The 26,128-nt window shown below is 38.1% G+C and overlaps 1 long non-coding RNA gene across 1 annotated transcript; it reads left to right on the plus strand.

The window, feature by feature from the left end:
* The first annotated feature begins 77 nt into the window (after window positions 1-77).
* LOC104460805 lies at window positions 78-22,110 on the plus strand. The gene is made up of 4 exons (XR_727601.1): window positions 78-310; window positions 1,798-1,860; window positions 16,458-16,535; window positions 20,423-22,110. It is a non-coding gene; the product is annotated as an uncharacterized LOC104460805 (long non-coding RNA).
* The last annotated feature ends 4,018 nt before the right edge of the window (window positions 22,111-26,128 follow it).

Consider the following 26,128-nt stretch of genomic DNA (forward strand, 5'->3'; position numbering starts at 1 on the left):
GGGAGGGGAGGGGGGGGGGAGCTGGCAGCCAGCCAGCTACCATCAGAATTAGCTCATTGTTCGATATAACCAGCACTGGCAACCAAAATCCAGCCTGAGAGAGAGGGAGAGAGAGACTTTTCCCCAGCCACCCCCACTTCTTTTTCTTTTTTCTCCAAGGCTGCACTTTGGAAGAGGTGCAGTCATTCTTCCCCACACCCCCTACCCTCTTTCCACTCCCCCAACTATAAATTCCCTTCTGTAGCATGCTGCCCTTTTTAAATCCACATAGAAAGGACAGAAAGTGAGCAGGGAGCGGGGGCTTTTGACTGTAAGTATATGCAATTCCAATCCACAGAATTTTATTTTTTTTTAAATTATTCCTCTCTCTCTCTCTCTCTCTCTCTCCCTCTCTCCCTCTCGCCAGCGCTTGCCGATGCTCCCTCCCTCCCTCTCTCTCTCTCTCTGTTTCTTTTCCTTTCCTTTTGTCCTTAGCTGGACTTTGCTGCAGCTTGCCTTTCCCCCTCTCGGTGCACATTCCAAACAGGCTTTCTTAAAGAAGATGAGAAAATGTGCAGTATATGTATTTAACTTCCTGTCTTTATGCTTCAAGGCTGAATTTCTAGGCTGGGGATTTTTCTGCACACATGCAAGGGGAGATGAGAAGTGTTTTTTTCTAAAACTGTTTCCTTTTTTTGCTTTTACACTCCACAAACACCAAAATACATCTTTGAACCTAATGCACTTAGCTTTTGTAGCATGCATGCGAGGCTCTAGGATTGGTTTTTCGTTTCTTTTCTTCTCCCTTGTAAAATGAATCTCCCTCTTCTCCGCCCTGACACTGGATTCCTCTCAGGCTTCTGGGGTTTATTTTTAGAAAGCAGTCATTCTTGCAACAGCCTTCTGCATTTTTGCATGTGCAGCAGTTAAATTTTGGGTGGTTCTTTTGAGGAAGAAAAAAAAAAACCAAAACAAAACCGTTTTGGTGAACATTTTGTGATGTGCTTTCTTCTAAACGTTTCAGTGTACATTTATAGATATATGAGTTTGCAGTTTTAAATCCAGTATGTATGTGTGTGTTTGTATGTAAACATATGACTCATACCTAATTACATTTCATACATACACACTATAAGTAAGAAATACAGAATCAATAGAAGAAAATTTTAATTTTTGTCACTATATGAAAGCTGATAAAAGAGGGGTGCTACAAATTCAGTCAATTAAGAGAGTGATAATTTAAGGTACCATTAAATGAGGTAGGACCTACTCTTTTTTTTCTCTCCTTATTTAAAATGGGGGGGGTGTGTAAGAGAGAGAAAACTGGAGGTTATGTAATGCAGTGCCATTTCCAAAAATACCTGCTCTCTGGGCCTTTACATTCTGAAAGCCTGACACTGTTACACTTGTTTCTTAATGCAAAAAACCACACTTTCTAGTATGCCTGGGAACAATGGACCACCTTTAGAGTAAGCGAAGGGTGATGGGTTTTTGTGTTCTTCACTGATTTTTAGGTATGTTAACTGTTAGATATAGTGCTCTTCAGAGATGTACCAAGTGCTAAAAATGGCATAGGGTTCTGCAAATCCAGGTACCAGGGATTCCTTTGTCCTATATTTAAGCCTACAGACCACTGAAGTGCAGAGACTCATGATATATAAGCATACATGTGGTTAGAATAATTTGCATGACTTTACTCTTAACCACTGAAGCTTATTCTTGGCTCACCCACTGTTACGCTGGCGAAAAATACCTATTAAATTTTGCGACAGTTCGAATTACTTTTTTTCATTTTTTATTTTTTTAAATTGTTTTCAGATTGTTCTCCTTGTGCTACTTGAGAGAAACTGCAATCCCAAGACTTAACAGAATCTAAAAATGGTAAGAATTAGTTGCTTTAGCAAAGAATCAATGGGGTTTGTTTTTTTTTGTATAAATACAAAACACCTTTCTTCATCTCCAGTACTCATTTTTAAATATGACCTTTATAAGATATACTTTTTGAGGCTGTGGGGATTTGCCATGCAATGACTGATGTACTCTGAAACTCTCCATATGTTGGATCTTTGATTTTCTTGCATTTTTTGAATAAAAATCTGAAATCTGTTTTTGTGTAGTAAGGCTTATTTAACTGAAACAAGAAGGTTTAGGTTACTATGAAAAATACACCTCATAACACATGTAGGAATACATGCAGACAAAACAATATCCAGTAATTTCAGCCCCGCCACCTTCCTTCCAAAAAGAAGAAATAGGTCACTGCATTTAGTAATTCAAGCAGTTTGATGTTAGTCTGTCAGGGAAGTACATAAGATGCAAGCTAAATTTACTTTTTATTTGGTAATGTTTTCAGAAGGTTAGCCTTTCTTTGTGATACAAATCTGCTCCAGAAAAAATGTCTAGGCCTCAGCCTGACTGAACTTAAAGACACTTAGTTGAAATATATTTATCGAACAATATTTAACAATGACCCTTTTCCTTCAGTGCTGTGTTTATATTTTTGCTGATTAAAGCCCATTTGTTATACTGTGAGATACTACTGCTGACAAATAGCAAATTTTAAAGATGAAACATTTTACATCTAAATATTCTCTAAACATGGTATTCTCTGAGAAGGACTCTTTTGGAATCAACAGGACAAATTTACAGAAAAAGTAAGCAGAATTAGTTAGGATACAGCATTCTTGACTGAAGATGCAGCTGTCACTGAAGCATGTCTGAATACATGTACTGACATAAATGTGATGTATTTTGGGTGCTGCATGATAATGTCATGGTCAGAAGACTGTTAATTTGTATGGGGCATAGCTTGTCTGAAGTAGCATTGCATGGAATATTTTCTGAAGTGTGAGTTTCTCAGGGACATACTCTTATTAAGATTGGGTTAAATTAATTGCATTAATTATATTATCCTTGTCTGGTTCTCTGGGGTTGTTTTGATTTAGGGGAGGAGGGATGGTCAAAGGATGTTTAAAATAAGCAAGTATGTAATCTGTTATAAAGGCTTTTTTTTTCTTTTTGGCTCCTTGTTTTATATCATTCCTATGTGCAAAAATAAACTTGCAAGTTCTGGAGTTTTATTGTATTCTGGAACCTACTTTCATCAAAGTGCTTTGCTCATCTGTGTATAAATTAATAATTGGGGGTGGGGAATTAAAAGGGAAATGATTCACTTAAACTGTGAATAGAAACCATGTTAAAATACATTTTGTTCACACAACTGTGGAATACTGGATAAGGCAACTTATCCAATTTTTCTACCAACACCAAGGTGACAATCAGCCCACATTTTTAGATGGTATACAGGCTGTTATGTGCAATATATGCCTATCTATGGAACAAAATATTATTTTAAGTTTAGTTAGGCATGAAATAGACAGTGATTTTTGCCAGCAGATGGTTCTAAGAACCTAGCAAGGTTCCTGTAGTAGTCAATGAAATCAGTTTTATAAAGCCAGTCTCCAGGCCAGAACACAAAATGCAACATGGAACTAACCAAATGCAGAAAATAAAATGTAGCTACCCACCTGTCCAGTCCTATTGTTTGTTTTGGAGTGTAACATAAATAAAAATCTCATTTGGCTGTTTTTTGAAAAGTTTTATATTTGTTATCAAAAGGCCTAATTCCACTTTTTGTGTCCATTGTTCAGAATTTCAATGTAAGAAAGATTAGGTTTTGCCTCAGCTTGCAAGGTTGTTTAAGATGAGATAACTGGGAGAATCTCTTTGTCTACCACCACCTTTTTTTCTCCCCTTTCTTTCACTTTTGGCACCGTAACACTGAATGTAATTTTAGGTCAGACCACTGACATACTTTCCTTGCAGTAGTGGATACACTTGTCTTGGGCATATTTCTTGTACGTATTCCAAGTGTCTCCTTAGCCATTCTAATTTACAGGAAAAATTCTTTACATATCAACACTTTCTACACTGACATAGTGCTTTGTTTTTAATAGAGTATGCAAAGGCTCTCTTCTGCTCTCATTGGTCAGGGAAAATTTATCTGTTGCATTTCACCAGGCTGAACTAAACCTTAAAAAATGAAGAAAAACAGCCTGCTTATTCCTTTGCTAAACTGAAAGTTCATTAATTATTTAATTAAGCTTACAGTAAAATTAAGCCTAGAATAAACTTATTGAGTGAAACAAATGAATTCTTAGTCTTACCTTCTTAGTTTCTTAATGTTCTTATTCCATAAAATGTTTCTTAAACTGCTTACAGGTAAAAGCAAATGACTTAGCAGGTTAGTTTTCAATGCTGCTTCTCCTTTTCCTAGACTTGGAATTACTATTTCTTCATACCTGGTTAATTAATCTTTCTTGGAGCTGCATAATAATATCGTCAATAATTTAGAAGAAATAGAAAGGCAGAAGAGTGTACTTTCTAGTCTTATAATAATTTTAACCCATGGACATTTTGAGCCATCTTACACAAGAACACCTACCATTTGAGGATCTGTCCTTACTTTTGTATAATATATTTCCTTAAGTGACCCCCCTAAAGGAGGAAAGAACCTTATATATTTATTTTACAGTGTATAAAGTCCTGATGTTATTTTAATTGTTATTTTTGTTTGAAAGGCTAGAATTTCTGTATACCAACTTCATGGAAAGTGCTGTGTGTCATAAAATACAAATTTAGATTTTAGTGCTAATTAGGTAAGAAAAGAGAGTTCTAACTGAAAAAAAAAAAAAAAAAAAAAAAAGAGAGAGAATTGTTTGTAAAATTTATCTGGCCAATGTGATCCAGTCATTGAAATAAAGGATCTTGTCAGAAGAGTGAGAGTAAGGAAGTCTTAATTCCAGTTTTCTGGGACCTCAAAGAATACTTTTAACAAAACCAGGAAAAGATTTTTTTAATGGTAAATGTTGTTTCTGAAGAAAAAATCAAACAGGCATTTCAGACACTTGACAAAGTGGTCTGTTGGTTTGCTTCTAAAGCACTCAGGTGTGTCGTTTTCCCCTGCTCGCATTCCAGTTCATTTCTGGACTGCAGTTCTGAGAGTTTGTTGTGCAGGTGCTAAGGAATTTAGACTAATAACCCTAATAAATGTCTATTTCAGTAAACAGATACATCCTTAATAATTTAATTTTGACCTACCTGAAAATAAACAAAAGATATTCTAGGGCAGCTCATTAATTTACTTCTGACTTAGCACGATTAGATGGCTTTCTTAAGCGCTAGTAGTGTGGAATCTCTGGGCTAGATGTTGTACAGTATAGCTGCGTCATCCCAAAGCATAAAGACCCTGGAAGGAGGTCATTTGGCCTGAGCACTTGCTGTAGCATATCCCTGCCTGAACTGGATCAGTTCTGAGGTTATTCTGTAATTTGCATTCTCTGCATTTTATAGTGTTATTTGGGGAAAAAAAGAGGAAAATGGGATGATGGCCTTTTGGAGAGAAAGCGCTTGGGGAGAAGGTTTTCTTTACTAAGTCAGAGAGAAATGACAACCTGCATTTGTTTGAAGAGAAGAAAAAACCAACATCATCCCATTTCTTTTGTTGCAGTTCATAAGGAAATGTATAACATCATTTGTTAGGTGAAGATATTTATGAGGCAAAGCATGTATTTAAGATTTCATCCTAGTTTAGCCCTTACAAACTTTTTCCCAGTGAGTTAAATGCAGATATCTTTACACATTCTGTAATCTTCTGTGTCTATAAAATAACTTCACCTTAGCTGGAACAGCTGTTCATAACTTTAGGATTATCCATGGAGAATGGAGTCTGGGATTGGTCTGGTAGAGGTAGGCATTGTTTTGAACCTTTTATATGCTCTGAGGAGTAAGAACAACAAGATGCTGGGATGAGGCATTATGTCCAGACTGATACTGGACATATGACACACTGGACAAATGCAGCTCTTGGTCTGGCATGAGTAAATTCATACTTGTTTGTTGATTATTACCAAGTCTGGAACTGGAAGTGGAATCTCAGTGGTAGTTCAGAACTGCATAGGAGCTGTAGGACTATATCAAATCCTCTTTTGTTCATGTGTAGCCATGAGAAGAATTTGGTCAAGAAAAGTAGTTTAGAGGAATGAAAGCTAAACAGTTTTGGTCATCTTGAATGTGTATATTGTGCTTTTTTATGACACTTACATATTGTGCATGAAGAAGACACTGGGTACAGTTTGCTCAATACTGCTTGATTCCTGAAAACTTAGGGAGAATTAAAGCCTTTCCAGCGTACAAAATAAATAGAGAGAAATACAGATTCACCTTTTTGCAATACTTTTGCCAAGTCAGCTGTTCAACTATGCAGGAAAAACACCTTTACTTGGTTATGGCTAGAAAAATTTGAAGTGGGGTTTAAAAAAAAAAGTAATTTTTGTTCAAAGATGTAGATAACTGTGGCTGTTTCTGTGGTGTAGTTCATATGCACATTAAAAGACAAAAGCTCTGTCAGTGTGTGTTTCTACCCAGTCACAAATATGAATGTGTTGGATGCTACTTTATCTGAAGAGCACTGTTGACACATGGAATTGGAAGTTTACCTAAAGTTTACTAAACTTTTTTTCACGAAGGCTGAAAACTTGGAAAATCAGAAATAGGAATTAATATACACCTTGTTATACTACAGTCATTACATTAATTTTTAAATCTTGGGGTCTAAAGCCTTCACCAACAACCTTTCCTCATATTTTGCATTGGAATACTGCTGCCCCACACCTGAGCTCTGATCTTTGTGTGTATGGCTAAAGAGAAGGGAGAGAGACTACACTTAATAGCCCTAGAACAACTTCATAAACGTAATTCCGTTGACTAGGCCAGCATGTCTTAATAAAAATATTGTAAAATATTTGTATTTTGTTTTTTTTTCAAATATTTATTCACCTCATTAGACCATATTGGTTGAAGGTGCAATCTGGAAAGGTGCAAAAATGTTCTTCTCAAATGTTTAATGTAGAATGATTCTATGAATCATTGAGTGTTGCATGAAATTCAATTTAGACTGCTGGTCTGCCAAATTCATGGTAGCACTACTGAATGAATCCCCCTGTAGATGTTCCTGGGAGGATTTCTGATGTTTCCTTCTGCAAATACTGCATTAAAAAAAAACCTCACCCTCACAACAGGTAGCATTTTCTCATCCTGCAGGAAGAAATGTTTCTGGATTAATTTTGTTAACACTAACCTTATTGTCTGTCTAGTAGCGTAGCATACCTATGAGGGAGTAAGTTGAAAAAAGCTAAAATAAATTTGTATGTTCTTATTGAAGGTGGTATAAGCCTTGGCTTAATATGTACATTATCAGAAAGAACTCATGAATTCTTACAGCACTGGTGTTAGGAAGGCACACGTTGGTATCACAGAGCTGCTCAAAAAGATGGTTAGAGAGGAAAAAGTCTTCCTTCTTTGTTTTAATATGACTATACCTGTGATAAATCTCCCTAATGAAAGAGTATGAGTTTAAGTAACTATTCCTAAAAAGAAAATCCTGTGGAAATATTGGTAATGTCCTTACCCTCAGCTAAGTAATTATGTAAGGCAATATGAACAAAACCCAGAAACAATACTTGGCAGGAAAAGTTATTTTCCTGAGTGTCTCCTCATTAGGCAAAGTCCCAGAACCCTTAGATATTTTCTTACTTTCAGCCTACAGAACATGTGTGATACAGTTTGTGTTTTTCTATTTGGTAGCAGTTAAACTACATTAAATGATACTAGATGCTGGTAATATTGTGGCTGCAGGTGAATGTACCGTAATGTTCTCAAGCACCTGTTACAATATCGTCAGCTGTGGTCATTACATCTCTTTTAATGAGGTAAGTACTGGCTGTACAATGTGTGTCTTTCTCCCATTTCCGAGAGTACCAATGTGGCTTTTAATATGTGCCTGAAATATGCTGGTTAGGCAAGAGTTTGGTATCTCATGAGGGGAAAGGTTTTCGTGGCGGGGCTCTACAGGAAAGCAGTCAGCAGAGGCAGTGAGCTTGCTTCCACTTGAAGAACAACATCGCTTGTTGGATTTCTGGTCATCTTTCTGGTACGTGTGAGAAATTTAAACAAAATTAAACAAACAAAACAGTTTTCGTCCAAAGCAGGGAATTAAGTCTTCTGTAAGTTACAGTATTCAGGCCATTAATTTAAGAAGATTATAGGAAATTTAAAAATGAAACCTGTTTTGGGATTCAGATTGGTGTACACATTTTGTATACCCCAAAACTGGAAGGAGGGACCTGGGAGAGTACACAGGAGAAGCATTATTCTGGGCTGTCTCTGTTCTTACTCTTTCTTTGGGATTCCTCTTGGCCACTGTTCTTGCTGGGCTTTCCTGTAAGAGCAAAACTTGATGGAGCAAGGAGATTGGGCTAAATGGACATTTTGGTCAGCCTGTGACCATGCTGCTTTTCTTCTTCCTCTGTTGCTCCAGTAATTTGTCAGTGTTGGGTATGAAATTACTGAAGAACTTAACTGTGCAGCCTTTGGTCCTGAATTTTACTGCTATGCTGTGTGTTCAGCTGACTTTGTAACAAGAGACTTGCTCTGTTTCTTGTTCTGCAGGTACCACTATGTGTAAAAACAAATGGTTACTAATTAAACTTTCCAGTACCTTATTGCACTTGAAGGGCAAATTACAAACTCATATGTAATACGAGAAACATTGAAAACTCATACTATTTTAATTCTTGGGCTTGTTATTGTTGTTTTTCTGTATGTGCATGTTAAGTAAAATAACAAAAGCTACCATTGTAGCGCTGAGGCAAACCAAATCAAGTGGAAAAGGTGCTGGGTTGCACTGGGTTTTCAGTTCGGTTTTCTGGAGGGCTAGTTTGATTATTTTGATTTCTGTAATGTTTTACAGCTTCAGAGGCAATGCACAGAAATTTAGCGGTGGAATAAAGTAGTTTGCAGCCATTTCATAAGTTAATGGAACTTTTCATATAATACACATTATTGTTCTGGAATAATTGCATTTCTTTTCTTTTCAAGGAGTGTGATACTCTGGTAATGAGTATCTTTGTTAAATTCATGAGTTTAGTCAGAAGTTGAGTGAGCATTTATGACAGTATTCACAATGTACCGCTTGATTTATTTTTCTCTTAGTCATCATATGTGTGGTAAATATTAAAAAAACTTTGCAATAGTTTTTGCATATTAATGAAGTAAAAAAGCAGCATGGGACCACTTGTAGTACACAAGCTAGATTCATCCTGACTGGTGCAGAGAAGTGCAAATTGATATCTCTGCCTAAAAATTGCATTACACTCAGGCAGTTTGGGGAAGATTCCTCTCCAGGGAAAAAGAAAGTGTTTTCTATAACTAACCTCATTCAATCATGTATGCTAGAAGACAGATAAAGTTTCTGTTGAGGGTTCTTACCAGCTAAAGAATTTGGGTGGTGTGTGCTGACTATACTCAAGCTAGATTAGCTTGTGTTTTCCCCCTCCTCAACACCATACTTCCTCAGTTTTGGAGGCCAGTAGTCATGTAAGAGACCTCTTGCAAAAATGTGTCTGCTGCGAGTGCTTAGTATCTAGCAGCATCCTTTCCTGCAGCAAGGGTCTCTGCAGCAGTAGAGCCCATTAGTCTTAAAAGCATGTTGTAGCAAATTCTGCACAGTCACTCAGATAATTTTCTTATATATGTCATGGGATTCTGTAAGTACGTATATAAAAGATGCAACCTATATAGTGTGGATAAGGACAGGAGTGAGTTCTTTGAAGAAGCTGATACAGATAAGCCAAGGTAGGAGACTACACAGGAGCAGACATTTCAGTGCAGTCTGGAGAATAGAAACTTTAGGAACAATGAAAGAAACAATAGATGATGATTGGTTTATATGAGAAGTTTTGTACTTAAAATCTAGAAAAAACTACTTCCAAGGTCACTTCCTTATGTTACGTAGGAAAGGAGCAGATGACATCCTATTCTGTGAAATTGACAGAAATTGAAGAAGTGATGAACAAGGACTGCAAAACCCTAATGAATAAACTTGCTAATTCATGTGCAGCATGGAGAGGGGGATGCAAGGGAAAGCATACTTGTCTCATTTAGGCTTTTTCATCTCTATGTGGTTGTGAGTTTGAGTCATCAGATGGGGAGGAATAAAAAGCAGCAGTAATATCTTCCCCATGAAAAGGCAGAGCCAGCAAAGCATGCTGATGCACAGAAATCGAAGGCAAGTTCAGGTGTGTAGTTGTCTTGCCATGTTCTGCTGATATTCTGTCATGTATTAATTCTTCCTATAGTGGCAGGTAAATTCTCACCAGAAAAGGTGGGCCACTTGGAGCAATCCCAGCCAGGGGGACAATGATCATGTAATCCTTCGTCAGTTCTCTCAAACTATTTATCTACCTTTATCTGCTGTGTGGAATTAACAAAATGAAATTATTGCAAATCCTTCCCCACCCACCCCTGCCAATGATTTTGAATATTGATGGCACTGATGTGCAAAGCAGGACTGGCAGAAAAACCTGCTGCCCTGACAGTGTACTGAAGATGTGAAGATGGGTTATTGGGAATAACTGTTGCTGTAATTCAACCAGAGGCTCAGACTTGTGATGCAGAGCCACACAGAAAAGTGATCAAGTTCACAAAACTGGAAGGCCTCACACCTGCTACACCACATGTTCTCAGTGTTTTTAAATAATTAAGGTAATTAAGTTGCATTTTAACTTGGGCAAGTTGTGGTTTCTGATGTTGCAATAGGGAAGGCTTCCTCACCGAGCCTGTTTCAGAGTCAGCCTATCACAACAGCAGCATCCCATTTGATTGTGCATACAGCTTCTTAAATATAACAAATGTTCATCAAAACTTCACTGACTCTTTGAAATGAGGAGCAATGATGATCACTCTTGATATAGCCCTGTCGTTGCCTTCTCCAGAAGGCAAAAGAGGCAACACTGATTGATAGCAGAATGCCACCCAACTAAACTCTTGAGAAGCAGCAACCATTTAGCTAACAGTTGCTGTATATGTTAAATCCTGTGTGCTAGGTTTGGAACATGGTGGACATAAATATTGTATGCTATCATAGTGTTCCCCTCACAGTGTTAAAAATAAACTACTGTAGATGGGAGCACTAGTTTTACCACTTGTGCTGAAGTAAATGCATGGATCCTAGCACAAGCTTTCCCTCTAGTTTTGTTTAAAATGAATATTATTTTTTTTAACAGAATGATTTTTTTGGTGTTCAAGGAGTGGCACAGTAAGATTTTCTGGTATGCATCTGGACTGTGATGGTGGGCTGTTGGTTACAAAGAGAAATTTTTAATACAGTGGGAGGCATTTGGGGGTTTGAGAAGCACATGGTAGAAAGTACTGGGGAAAAGTCACTGCAGCTCAAACGAGGTGCTAACTAAGAAACTTAAAAAAAAAAAACCTGCAAAGTTGGTTGGCCAAGAAGGCCAATGGCATCCTGGGGTGTATCAGAAGGGGGGGGGTAAGTAGGTCATGAGAGGTTCTCCTCCCCCTCTACTCTGCCCTGGTGAGACCGCATCTGGAATATGGTGTCCAGTTCTGGGACCCTCAGTTCAAGAGGGACAGAGAACTGCTGGAGAGAGTCCAGCGCAGAGCCACAAAGATGATTAAGGGAATGGAGCATCTCCCTTATGAGGAAAGGCTGAGGGAGCTGGGTCTCTTTAGCCTGGAAAAGAGGAGACTGAGGGGTGACCTAATCAATGTTTATAAATACGTAAAGGGTGAGTGTCAGGAGGATGGAGCCAGGCTCTTCTCTGTGACATCTAGTGATAGGAAAAGGGACAATGGGTTCAAGCTGGAACATAGGAGGTTCCACTTAAATATGAGGAAAAACTTCTTCACGGTGAGGGTGACAGAGCACTGGAACAGGCTGCCCAGAGAGGTTGTGGAGTCTCCTTCTCGGGAGACATTCAAAGCCTGCCTGGATGGGTTCCTGTGTGATCTGATCTAGGTGTTCCTGCTCCGGCAGGGGGATTGGACTAGATGATCTTTTGAGGTCCCTTCCAATCTCTAACATTGTGTGATTGTGTGATTCTGTGAAGTTATAACTGTTTCAACTTAGCGGGCAACTATGTTATAATTTTTTTGCAAAAGAAAGTGCATTAGGACTCAATTTGGAAAGAAAAACTGTTACATATTTTCAGTGATGCTAAGACCACCCACAAAGGGAATAATCTACAACTTTTTCTCTAGGAGCCTTAATACCATTGATTTGCGTTGTTGCAACACAGAGCAATGGTGGTGGAAAAGTCCCCAGACTACTTTAAAGAAATACAAGTACAGAAATGGGAGCAGTGTTCTTTCTGACAACACGGAGACCAGGAGAGCATGGTAGGAGGGTGGCTGCTCTCTGTGCTGGATTAGGCACTACAGACACACAGGGCCTTCAGTCCTCACAACTGCACAAGTGCAGTTTTAGTGCAGCAGAGGGGAAGAGCATGACCCTTTCTTCCCTTCTCTTCAACACATACTTCTGTCATTTTACTCCCCTGTTCCTCAGCACGTGGTCATCTGTGTCTGCTGTTAGACTGCTAATTCATATAGTAAAGCTTTTCCTCTTGCTTTTATTTCCCTTTTTTCCTCTCCTAGGTATGCTAGTGCAGAATTACTAGAGATGGTCACTGTTTATTTGGAATTGTACTTGTCATCATTTCCTTTTCGTCTTCATTCTCTGCTTCCCCCCAACTGGTTTAAATGATAAAGAAGTTATCTGAAACTCCTGGAAAGGTGGTTGCTGATGTATTCAGTGCAGTTGGTCTTCTTCAATAAGCTTGTTGTTTGGAAATCCAGACTGCAGTTGAATTCAACTCCTTTAAGTCCTGAATGAACAGTCTTCATGTGGTCCATATTAAAAAAAAAAAAAAAAAAGAAAAGTAACTCCAGGGGCTTTCTTGTTTCTTAACTATAAAAACCTTAACAGGAGTGTGTTCATTTTACTAAGTTTAGCATGCCTTAAATCTGTTCTGTTTTTTTTTTCCCCCTCTTGATGGATGTATCTAGTGTTTGAAAGATGCTCTTAGTGAGTAGGAATAAAGAGTGGGTAGCAAGAACTTAATTTTAGCATTTTGATGTGACTGATAGAGTAGATTTAGTCCAGCTCTGTTAAAATTATTTTATCTGTTTAAAAGCTGGGCAAAAGTTTGTGCTCCTCTACCATTGCTCATAAAGATGACATGGCTCAAAATGGAAGAATAGGCATTAGAGTTTTGAAATCCTAGTTAAACAGAACCTTTGGAATATCAAAAAAAAAAGTTTCTCAGTTCGATGGGCAGAGGAGAAAACAAGAATTACTCTAGAAATCCTTCTGTTTTTGAAAAAAAAAAGTAGCAGTAAATAGTTCTGGAGTCTGGATGCTGTAAGAGCTGGTGGACAGACTGGACATTTATTTCCCTTCATCTTTGATTTTTCTGATTTTTAATCTTAATTTTTATTATTAGTGTATCTTCAAGAGAATGGAGGCTAAAGAATTTAAAACATATTCATAGATCATAATTCCTTATTTCAAGTTGGCCTTGATGTTTCAGGCAGAACTGCTTGTTACTATACAACACTGTCTCAGACAGCACTTCCCAGATCAGTGGGTTTCTTTCCCCCTGACTTCTCAAAGTGAGAGTGAATGGTTTTGTGTATCACATGTTCTGCCAGGAAGGCAGGCTTCCAAGGGTAGTAATGCTGTTAGTCAGATGTTTAGGAGTGATCCATTCTGATAGTTTTTGTATGGAGTTTAGTAGCTTGATTCCTAATGATCATCAAATTCTGAGGCTATCAATTTGAGTCAGAATATGACTCCTATGCAGTGTATAGATTTGCAGTAACTAATTTTCAGTCCATCCTAAAGTTCAGTAATTCTGTTCTGAATCTTGATACTTCTGCTATTTCAGCCAAGCCTGTACTCACATAGTAGTCACACAGGAAGCACTAAGAAATTAAAATATGGTGTGCATCAATGGAAGCATTTATTTAGAAGTGTTTGCTTCATGCTAACAGCTGGAATGTTCTAAGTCTTACATCCTACTCTGTAATGCAGCATTGCTTTGCATTTTTCCTCTTGTAACATTAATATCAGTTGTTTTGAGTTACTGTAATTGACTGAAAATTCTTGCTGTGTTTTTCTAACATCCTAGTTATCAGTATATGTGAACGTCTAAGTAGTTTCTACATTTTATAAAGCATGTAGCAGGCCAAGATGTCTTTTTTTTTTCTTTTTTTTTTTTCTTTCTTTCTTTCTCCTGGTGGACTGTAGTAAGTCCTAAGTGGACATTTCTGCACTGGCATCTTTTTTTCCATTCCAGAATCTTCCTCCTCTTAGCCAGGATCCAAACCATGATTCCCTGGCATTTCAGCATTGTTGACAAGGCACATGCTTGAAGTCCTTCACTTGCACATTCAGGACTTTGGTACAGTTGTAGCAGAGTAGTTACTGCATATGGAGTAGGTCCATTATCTTCTACCATTACTGGCCACAGTAGTTGTTTTTGAAAAGATAATAGGACATTACTGATTTTTTTTTCTCCACAGAAAATTACTGTGAAAGGTAGCTGGGGATTGTGTAGGGTTTTTTGTTTGTGGTGGGTTTTGGTGGGATTTTGATTTTTTTACTTGTGAGTATATTTTACAATTTACACTTTTTTCCTCCTGCCCAATTCTCAAAATCCACCCTCAGACTGCAGTCACTCTTAAGTTCTTATGAATTTGAGTATGCTTTCTTTGTCATTTAACTGCTGTTGCTTATTTTATTCCTGTTAAATTATTAATATGGATGACAAGCCTATAGGCTAACCTGAATACATCTCAGGCTCCATGGAAAATATAGAAGCTCATATTCATCGTAATGAGTAATACTGCATTCTGTTGCTTATTCCTTCTTCTTGTAGGCAAATACACATATTTGTATACTCTGCTGGTTTGAGCATGCACGTCCTGTGGTAGAGCTGAACAGCCATTACTGTTTCCAACCATGAGTTTTCATAGAAAGAAGGTGACTACACAATAAAATCAAGGCATAATTTCAGGATGAGTAATCAGAGATTATAAATAGCAGCAGATACTTGGTATCTTTCATTCAAGTGTCTCAAGTATTGAGTGTGAGCATTGACTGATGAATTCACAGAATACCCTGTCCTGTGTATTAGTAATTCTATGTCAGCCATACCCAGAGAGCTTAACTGGCTTGTCTGAGATCATATAGTAATCTAAACCACAAAATAAAATATGATGCTTTAGTGAGTAGAAACACAGTGGTTTGTACTGTGGAAAACCATGGGAGAGTGAGAGTGTATCAGAGCAGGAACTGCCTTAGGTTCTGTGTTTTAAGTTTCCCTCCTGTTTCCTACTTTATAGTAGAGTTCAGGATTTTCTCTTGGAAAGATGATTCAAGTAATCTTCTGGTAATTTCCCCAAGCTACATCTAGTCCAGTTGTGACAACCAATAGTCAACATGCAACTCCACAGAAATGAAAACATTCCTCAGGTTTCAATACAAATACAACAGTAAGCAGGTGAGTGAAGCCAGTCCACCAGGAATTTAAGTGACAAGGCAGCTTTTGATCCTCAAAGTGCAAACAAGTTTGAATGGTGTAATTTGTAATGTTCAGCTCAAAAAACTGACAGTTTGACATTCAAACATTGTGCTGAAAGAATTCAGTTCACAAAACCCTAAGGGCCCAGGAAGCAGACCCAGCAGGAAAATGAATTTAAGATGCTCAGCATTGTATGCAACTTGTACTTGGCTACTTCAGTGTTTAAAGAGAGTGAGATGAAGAAATACTCTGATCCTTATCCTGAAGTTGAGAATCTGAAGCACAGGGGGTTTCCAGTGCAGATTCACTGTAACTGAGGTGTATTAGCCTGGCATTTAGCCACTCTAGCTTCCCACCATAGTCAGTGGCTGCCTTTGGATATTACCCATTTTCCACAGCAAAATTTTTCTACAGCAGTCATAGTCCTTAGCCATTAAATCCTGCTGCCAGCTATTTTATTGTATGTCTTTTACAATGTGTTGGAATTCCTTTAATGTCTAAAATTTAGGGTACTAACACAGAATTATAGCTGTGTCAATGATCTTAGAAAGCAGTAAGTGCTAGTTCCCAGTTCATTGTGAAAGGATTATCAAAGGTGTGTTGCCCTTGTTTCCTGCAGTCATCAGCAAAGATAATAACCTTCATTAAATAGTCTTTTGCTAGTGACTTCTGACAGAAGAGAATGGGCACGTGATCTCACAATATTCTCAGTAAGTTTGTTAGTATGGACGTCCTCTTATATGGAGTTTCTTGAAGAGATTTTTAAAAATCCATTCTATGCTCATTTTAAAAAGTCTGTTGAATGGAGATTGCCATAAACAATAAGGTTGATATACTCTAGGGACAGATCTTGTTGTCATGGGTTCTCAAAAGTATGTACTGAGCATAAAACGCAGCTGAGTCTCTGGGCCAAGCTCAACTGACATTGGACTGCTGGTTTTAGTGATGCAGTCTGTCACATGAACACCATTTGATTGCATTAATGCATCTCTCTTTGTTAGTAAGAAATTGTATATATTTATGTCACTACAGGTTTATCAACCAAGATTAACGATTTGGGTGAGCCAGAAAATCTTTCCAACCAGCCGAGGGGATGGGGGATTTCCAAAGGTAAGGTTATTAATGTAATTTATTTCATCTAATAAATAGTTTACTAAGATGAAAGTTTTCTGGAGAAAAAAAAAGCACTGAAAGTTAAATGGGTTTTATTTTGTGACTGCTTGAACAGAGTAGCCAGCTCTCATGATTTCATCACGAGTCTCATGGTATTCTGTTTTTCTTAAAGCTTTGGCTCTTTGAGCCAGGCAGTTAACTGAGGATTTCAGCTTTCATTTTAAAATTATGTTTTTAGCCTTCACACTTGCAGAAAACATGGACTCTTGCTGGCTACATATCAGAAAGAAAAGCACTAATTTTCATGAGCTCTTATTTCTTTAGCCTGTCTCATGTTTTTACAAGCTTGACATCTGAGTTTTGAATGCTTAATTTTGGCAATTCTCTCTTAGCAGTGCAGATAAGAAAGTAAATGATAATGCAGGAGGAGGAAGGAGGTGTTGTTTTTCTTTTTCTGTTGTTTTCTCTTGTGCTTTACCTGGCTTGAGTAACAAGCATACAAAGCATGGCAGTTTTCATGTGACTTTGACAAGAAGTACCCCAACATAAATGCAGATGTGGCTTGTCAGATGAGATTCATAAGGTTTTGTTCTGTTACCATTACTGGTTTCATAAATGTGAAGCTGGATCTGAAATTTCAGTAGGAAAATATAACAGTTACTCAGAAACACAGAATGTACATGTTTTATTTTTGTATTCACTTTCATTACTGCTTCAAAATCTGGCAAAAAAAAAAAAGGCAAGTAAGTAGAGAGCACATGGAAAAATGTTTTGATTAAGTTTCGATTCTTATCTAGACTCCAGCTCCCTGTTAACGAAACTCTGCTATTCCATCTGGATAACACTGTATTTTCTACACTTTTTCTTTATAAAGGAACTTCTAAAATTTATAGCTGGGCTATTTGCAGTCTGCTGTTTGCAGACTCATATGTCAGCATGCCAATCTTTAAATTGACATATATGGCAGTCCAACCATTCTTAACATTCAAAGTATTTCAAAAGTTCAGCTGAGCAGGCTGATAGCAATGCCAGATTATGATGAATGTGCTATATATGGTCATACTTATATTAAATGAATTTGCTAATTTTATGAATCAGCTTTGTGTTAACTAGATTATTTTTATTCAAAATTTTAAGTTAGCAGCTTTTAGTAAGTTGTCATTCATCACTAAGTAAAGTTGCTTCTGAAACACAGGAATGAAGCTGTGAATTATGTGCAGCATGGCTAGGAACAACCCTGCATTATATTGGATTTCTGAATAACTATGTTTTTATGCTGTACCTAGCTTAAAAAAAGTTTATCGAAAGGGATAAATGTTTCTCAACTAGTCAAAAATATTATACTTTTTTTTTCCTTTAAAGTGATTGCATTCTTTAAATATGATGAATTTTTTCTAGCCATTATGTAATTCTTCAAAAGGTATTTGGCATATGCTTACAGGGACCAGTTTTTAGAACTAGCTGCAAATTTTATTTCACAATTGATTTTGAAAAGCAACTTGAATAGTAGCTGCACACAATATAGCTTCCAGCAGAGTATCAGCCTTAACAGAAACTGGGTGTCTTTGGAATCTAATTTTTTTTTTCATACATCTTATAAAATTAATCAGGGTAAACTGCTGAAGAAGACTGCAGAAAATGCTCAGTCCTCCAGCTCAACAGTTTTATGTACTCAGTGCTCAACAGCTTGAACTACTGAAAGAATACAGTAAAATTTATAGATTTTTTTGAAACTCTTATTTCAGCTAAAAGTGCTTTTTTGTTGCTGTTTTCATGCAACCAACAAATATAAAAAGATATACTTCTTAAAGACAATTTATTTCCAGACCTAGAAAGGTCATATGGGACTTTCTATCTTATGATTGTATGGCAGAATTTCAGGACTGAGATTGTTTTCACAGCTGAAAAGGAACTGCCCAACACAATGCTTTTGGAAATTTGCCCAGACCTTTGGTCTGTGTGGTGTGCCTGTTTGCATGTGTTAAGTTTTTCATTTTCTTCTCATATCCTGTAATAATACACAAGTAGCAAATTTAGTCAACAGAAAATATTATAATGAGGATGGAATTCTCTAGAGTCCTGTGAGGAAACATGTTTGTGCATTCACTAAAATTTGAGCATTATTTTTTCATTCTGAAATTGTCTCATGCAAAATCCTCAGTTTGGCTTTAGCAAAGGCAAGGTATGTTCCTACTCTTACTGCTTCCCCTGGCTTGTAGAGCCCCTGTGCGTATGGACCGATCAAAGTCTGCTCTGTTTCTCCATTTCTGATGCCTCGAAGGGAGAGGGCACTGTTTGCCCCTAGGAAAGTATTTTACTCTGTGTTCAGCCTGAAAACTGCTCCTGGCTGTGTGCAGAATGCCCCAAGGGGAGTTAATCTACCTGAAAGCAGAATTTATCCTATAAACTGTGATAAAGACAGTGGGAGAGCCATGGGGTGGCTTCATTCCCAGTACAAGAAAATGTATCAAATATGGACATTCTAGTGAAAATTATGGCTTTGAAGAGCCACGAAAGGAAAATTGCTGAAAATTGCACTTTCTTGGTAGTTGTGAGACAGTGCTGTGTGTTTAATTCTTAATTCAGAAATTCACAGCTCTCACATCAGAAAAATTGAACTTGGAGAAGATAACTTCAATTTCTTAAACAAACATGTTCTAAGCGATAAAAGCAATTGTAAAATAAAAAATCCTTTACGTCTGATCTCTTAAACACAAAACCCACAGATTTTTTTTCCATAACTTACAATATATTGCTAGCTAAATGAATTATTTTTGTTTAAGATCCTATAGTGACGTATCAACAGCAAAGTACTTTAAGCATGTGCTTTGCCTTTAGGCTTCCTTCTGAGGCTTAAACTGAGACCTATATTTAAATGCTTTGCTGAATAGGCATGGATTTCAGCCAGTGAATGGTTAAGTATGGTTAACAAAAACCTATCTGAGGCAGCTGGCTGATATGGCACACCATCTCCTTACTTGTCCAGAGAGAAGCAACACACTACAGTGTCTGTAGAGTACTCTTTTCAATGAAATACTATAGGAAAGTCACTTACTAGCATATGCTAACTGATTAAGCTGTAAGATGTTAAAAGATCAGAGGTCTAACCTGCAAATGGTTCTCTTAAAAGTAAGATGATCTTTCATAACTAAGATGCACTTTTACGCTGGAGGCCAAGTGGAGCCACAGAATGGAGCCTGGGGTTTAAAAGAGCAAACAAACAAATCACTTTATTGGTAGATAATACCATATACATTAGCTTTTTGGTTACCCAAGTTCATACTGAGTTATATTTTCACAAGGTCTTGGTGCCATCAGTCGATTTGTGGCCATGAGTTTTGCATTTATGACGCTGAGACACTATGTCTGCCTTCTGTGTTTCACATATGCAAAACAGGTAATTGCCTGTTTTCAGACATATTTGTGTGCCAGAACTGCTGCACACACAACACCTGCAGGCGCAGTGTCAGACCTGAGCTGTCCCAGCTTTTATGAAGGGCACAGAAATGGCTTGATTTGTCAGTAATGAGAACAATAACTTTGCTGGGATGGTTGGGGTCTCCCCAGCTGCAACAAATGTCCAGACTCCCAGTTCAGCAGTGGAGGACAGTTGTTCGCTCAACTCCTTTGTATTTTGGCTGCTGGGACAGACTCATTCATCCTCAACTGAAGAGTTTTCCTCAGATGCTCGAGGGTTGCCTGGTTTTTAAACAGTCCTTTGCTCTCTGTGGCATCAATGTTTATAGTTGATTCAGCCATGTTTAGTAGATGTTTACTTCTGAATTATAGCTAGGGAACTATGGAAACGTTAGGATAGGAAAAGGGAGGACTCCACTGAACAGACTTCACAAAGCACAGCTAATGGCATTTTTTCCTCTCTGCAGGGAAGTCTTCCCATCTCGAAGGAAGTAAATCGCAAGAAGAAAAGTGAGGCAGAAGAGGCATGCCTCGTTCCAGTAAACGTCTGTGGACACCATTTCACCAAAATCAATTACCTCTACTCTTTTTAAACGTAATTTTTCCATTTGTATTACATATGGTGTATGGGTTTGATGAGGTCATGGTGTCATATATCGGGAATTGTTTCTGTGTAAATCATCAAGTGTAAGAAGAAACTATGGGACTCTGAGCCTTGCTTTAGAGAATAACAGTGGACAAATGTGTACCATAAAAAATAGTTTTTAACATTCTGACTCAAGCGAAAGCTCTCAGAATTTCACACTGTGAATCCATGTTTACAAACATTACAGGTGGGCCCTCAGGCCTGGTTCTACCACAGCAATGTCTTCCACTACTCAAACTCCACTGCTCACATGCAACTGGTAAACAGCTCTCTCCATTTCCATCATCCCAAACTGCTTCTTGCAGAGGCTGAGAGTCCCCCTTTTTTTTTTCCATTTAGATGTAACAAGCCTAGTAGTTTATTTTCTTCGATTGTCTGTATATCTCTATATTTTATCCATGTACTCTTTTGATGTATAGAAGTAGTATGAAACTCATGGTTTCCTTGTGGTAAGTGATTGTGATGCTGCCACGGGATTTGAGACACTGATGAATGGTGCTATTTTGGACTTTAAATATGCTCCTTGGCAAGGTAGCTCTGATGGAGTTATTTTTTATTTCCATGTTCTGAGAAGGTGTTGGTACTTTGTTTTTCTGAATGTTGTTCTTTAGACTGGACTGACTTGTTTACTTGTGTCTTCAGTGTGGCTTTCTTATTCAGTGCTGTAGGTGAGTAACTACTTATAGTGTACAAGTGAGGAACTGATTCCCTATCAGGGTCCACTCATAAACATGCAGTTATAGTGGGAGCAATCACAAAACTGTAAGTTATGTAAAATCTCCTTTCTGACTCCTATCCGCCTAATGGAGAAAGACGAGCAATAATTTTCCACCAACCTCTCAAAATCTCTTTTGATTTTTGTCTTTTTTTTTAAAGCCTTTTTTTAAAGAAGGGACAAATTTTAATGTCCTCTTCAAATCCATAAAATAGGGGATATTGTAAGAAAAACACAGCAAATTTCTGGGAGGAGAAGTCCTAAAGGGGAAGAGTATATTTCCACAGTACTGTCAACATGTGGACTTTACATTTTTGTTCTTGCTCCCAGACTACTATCAATACAAACCAACACAAAACACAAAACTAAACAGTATCATCTACTCGTGGAGTGTTGTTGTGTTAGACACAGTCTGAAAGCCCACCTTAATTTTTTATATAACTCTGTTTTAGCTCTTCCTTTCACAGGGCAGGCCTTGTTCTGAACTGTTTTAGCTTCTGACTGTTAAATACCAATGCATGCACTGCACTTCCTAGATATCCTTCCTTTTCCCACCTTCTGTACCCCTTTTCTTGTACATTTACCTTTCAATAGATTAGATAAGTCTACTGTGCTGTATATAGAGCAAGAAGTAATATTCAGCAGTTGTGGCATTTATGTATAGTTGCAGTTGTGTACTGCTGAAAACGCAGGCTCTTGTAACAATGTGATCTTTAATAATGCACTAAAAGTACCCAATGTATTTTAGCTATTTTAGCAGGATTTGTTCAATAAATACGCAAGCTCTAAGGGTAGCTGCGATGTCTCTGTTTCCTTATTACAATAGTGGGAGGGCTCCTTTTCTGTTTGTTTGCACCTGTTCTTTAACATTACTTCTGAGGGTGTTTTGGGGGAATATCTTGTGAAGTAAAAGGTGATCCCTTTTGTTGTCTGCTAAACAATAGCTATTAAGATAACCTAAATGCCAGACCTGGATCTGGGAAATGATAGCTGCTGCACCATGGTAGTTATGTACTTCGTTTTCAAGACTGCTGAGTAGCTGGGTCAGACGTGACACCTGATGCCATTTTCAGTAATCCCAGGAGGAAACTGGGGGGCTGTGCATGGCAAACACAATATATTTAATTTTCCACCTCTGATAAACTGAATTAAAGGGTCATTTTCCTAGCATGTGTAATGTAGTTTAAAAGAATGTTGATACAGTCCTATCTTTAAAAACACTTTTGTTGGGGGAAAAAGTAGTATCCACATTTCTAAGTTTTAGAATATATATTGGTTTCATTTTAGCATAGAAAACAGAGTAACGCTTTTCTAAAAACCCAAGCAGTGATCTACCAATTAATACCAGACATAGGTCTGCCCCTGAAGTTTTCCAGTTGTGAGACCAAATGAGCACAATTCCATATACCCTGACTGCTGATCCCACTGAATGAGTTTACACGGGGATTGAGTTTGGTTTGATGACTTTAGTTGTATCACAGGAAACTGACCATGCGCACACAGCACCTGATCCAAATGGCCACCAATCTCACCGTAGGAAACACAACGGACACCAGCGTATTTGGGCTAGAGCTAACTCTCTGGTTAGAAAGCAGATTTATCTTATCTATCTATCTGTAGTGTATACACATCTACATACACATGTAAATGATGAGAAATAGTAGAATTGGAGCAATAATTAACTGATTAATGGATCTTATTTTTTTAACCTTTGGGCCACTTGCTTTGGAAGCAGGTGAACCATTTCTAAAAGAAATATGAAAGGTGATGAAAAGGCCTTTAAATCCAAATCTGTTGTTAGTAATATTTAAATCTGCTACACAATAAAAGCTTTTAAAGTTCAAATATTTGAAAGGGTTGCACACTCCTTTGGAACTTGCAGCTGCTGAAATAATGATTGCTTGACCTTCACCACTGGTTTTTAATCTCTACAGCAACATGCTACATTTTAATAAAAACATAAGGATCTGTGGATTAGGGTCTTTGATCAAACTGCAGCAACTGAAAAGTCATTTTTGAATACCACAAATAACAGATCTTTTTGTTACTGATAAACACGAAGGAGTCCTTACTGTATAAAACGACTTTTTGTATGCTAACATTCTAGAGACTGAAATTTGCCAAAGATGGCTGTACATTAGGATTAATAGAGTCTTCCTAAATAGGTAAAGGTGAGATACACTTTCGCATCAGCAGTAGTGGCTGTGGCAAATATGGAGCATCAGTTTCGTAAAATTAAAGAGAAAAAATTTACAGAGTGATCATACCTAAAAAAAACCAATGGTATGGTCATTTTAAGGAATGTTCCTAGGATTTCATACATCTTTCCTGTAACACTTCATGAATTATTAGACATGTTTTTATAAAACTAAACAGTTTGCTTGTCTGTGACATTAGCTGTATGCATTACATGTTTGCTCCCTCCTGCATATGAGGGGCTGGGGTGAAGTGTGCCTTGCACCCCTACAGGGCTTGGGGTTGGGGAGCCAGGGGCAGAGGCTGGAATCTCTCCCAGCTGTATGCTCACTGGCACAACTGAACTTTGCCACATCAAGAGCAAAGGTGAAAGAAATATTACTGTTCTCATCCTTGGGATGGAGACATTTCATTTTGCCTATGGCACAAAGAGACCTTCAGCTGGATCTGAGAATCAGCATCATGAAAACTGATCTAGAGATGTGGTGGTAGGGCAAGGGTGGGGAACGGAGCAGGCTGGTGCTTCTCAGGTTGGCAGGGAGCCTTCCTGTAGTGGGAAAGTTGATTAAAACTATTGGGAAAAAAAGCAGCTTTTGTGTCTCTCAGTTAGTTGATGCAGTACAGCATGATGAGCTGCTTTTTTAACCCCCTTGTTAAATAATTATTTCTGTAATAGAAAGGCTAGTGAAAGTATTTTTAAAGCATTATGGTCAAGTAGATTGATTAAGGAAATGATGGTTCTAGCTGCAAACCTTGTAGTAACGTATTATGAAGAATCCGCTGAATCAATCTTTGTCCCTCAGCGAATAAAACATGAAATAAACAAAGGTGAATTCTGCAAAATAGGAATGATAATGGATATGTGTTTTTCACACAGCATTTTAAGCTATGCAAATAAAATCATTAATTAGGAACTAGCTATTGTTACCACTGAGCATCAAATTTTAAATGAAAAGTAGGGCAGCATGTGTTATCAGTTAAATTCCAGTACTAAAAAACATGCATTTTTTAATTACCAAATGAAGAAAACATTAACCTTTACACCTTGGAGTTTATGCCTGCAACAACATCCCGAGGAGGTGGGTTACAAAAACTAATTCATATTCATGAGTTTATTCATGATACTAGAGTAACCTGGAGTATAACCAGCAAGCCAAGTGAGGTAATAGTTTAGCACTACTCAGCACTGGCAAGCCTATAGCTGGAATAAGACATCCTACTTGGGCACTCCATCTCAGAGAAGACAGGTACCCAGTGGTGAGAGTCCAGGGAAACACAGTACGCTTAGTGCAAATGATGGCAGAGAATGTGTCTGATGCAAAGTGCCTGAAAGAAACAGATCAGTTTAGTCTGAAGTGAAGCTAACAAACTGCTTGAGACGGGGTAGTCTTCAGTGTCATAAAAGAGGTTGAGGGAATACCTTGAAATTTGGAAAAGACTTTCAAAGGTGGAAGAATATGAATGTGCTGAAGTAGGGTGCCAAGGAAGAGGCTGTGGGATGTTCATCTTCTGAGATCTTTTAGAGCAGGTTGGCAAATATCTGTTATTATTTGTATTACCCGTAACTCAAAGCCAGATTATCCTATCATGAAGAAATGATAGACTAGACTCAGGAATTTCTGACTTTTTATGGCTTCCTAAAAACTTCTCAGGCAAACACAGTGTGGCCCCATACACTTCCAAAAGCACCCACAGAAGAGTTGCATTCCTCACTCACCTTTTACTTACACTGCAGATTGATTCAAAATGGGCTATGAGCTATGTGCTAAAACACAAGACCCCTTCTTGTGGTCCCTCACATCCCTGTTTTGTAAGATTCTTTTGAGTTCTCATGAAAGAAAAGACAGAAATACAGGAACTTATCTGGGCTTTTCTGCCTTACCCATAAAAACATGGGTAACTTAGACTCTAGTTGAGAGAAAGACCAGGAATAAAAAAAGAAACACAGAGAGAATATAGCCATCAGTTAAGGGGAAACAGGAAATTCGGAAGAAGTTATGCCTGTCTGAGCTAGAGCTCAAAAGATGCAAGGTTTACAGAGACAAAACAAAATCTGCAGTCCAGGAGGTTTCTCCAGTGCATTGATGATAACTTCCTGATGCAAATGGTGGACAAGCCGACTAGGAGAGGAGCGCTGCTAGATCTTATTCTCATGAATAAGGAGGGTCTGGTTGAAGTGGTGAAGGTTGAGGGCAGCCTTGGTTGCAGTGACCATGAGGTGGTGGAGTTCAGGATCTCATGTGGCCGTAACAGAATACCGAGCAGAATTGCAACACTGGACTTCAGTAGGGCCAACTTCGGCCTTTTCAAGCAATTGCTAGGGGAAATCTGGCGGGACAGGGTACTTGAAGGTAAAGGGGCCCAAGGTAGTTGGTTAGCGTTCAAGGACTGCTTCTCTGAAGCTCAAGATCAGAGCATCCCAACGGGTAGGAAGTCGAGAAAGAGTGCCAGGAGACGTGCATGGTTAAACAGGGATCTGCTGGGCAAACTCAAGGGCAAAAGGAGAATCTACAGCTCATGGAAGGAGGGGCTGGCCACTTGGGAGGAATATAAGAATGTTGTCAGAGAGTGTAGGGAGGCAACTAGGAAAGCTAAGGCCTCCTTAGAATTAAACCT

Source organism: Pterocles gutturalis, unplaced genomic scaffold, assembly GCF_000699245.1.
Source record: "Pterocles gutturalis isolate BGI_N339 unplaced genomic scaffold, ASM69924v1 scaffold35319, whole genome shotgun sequence".
In the NCBI taxonomy this organism is placed as follows: Eukaryota; Metazoa; Chordata; class Aves; order Pterocliformes; family Pteroclidae; genus Pterocles; species Pterocles gutturalis.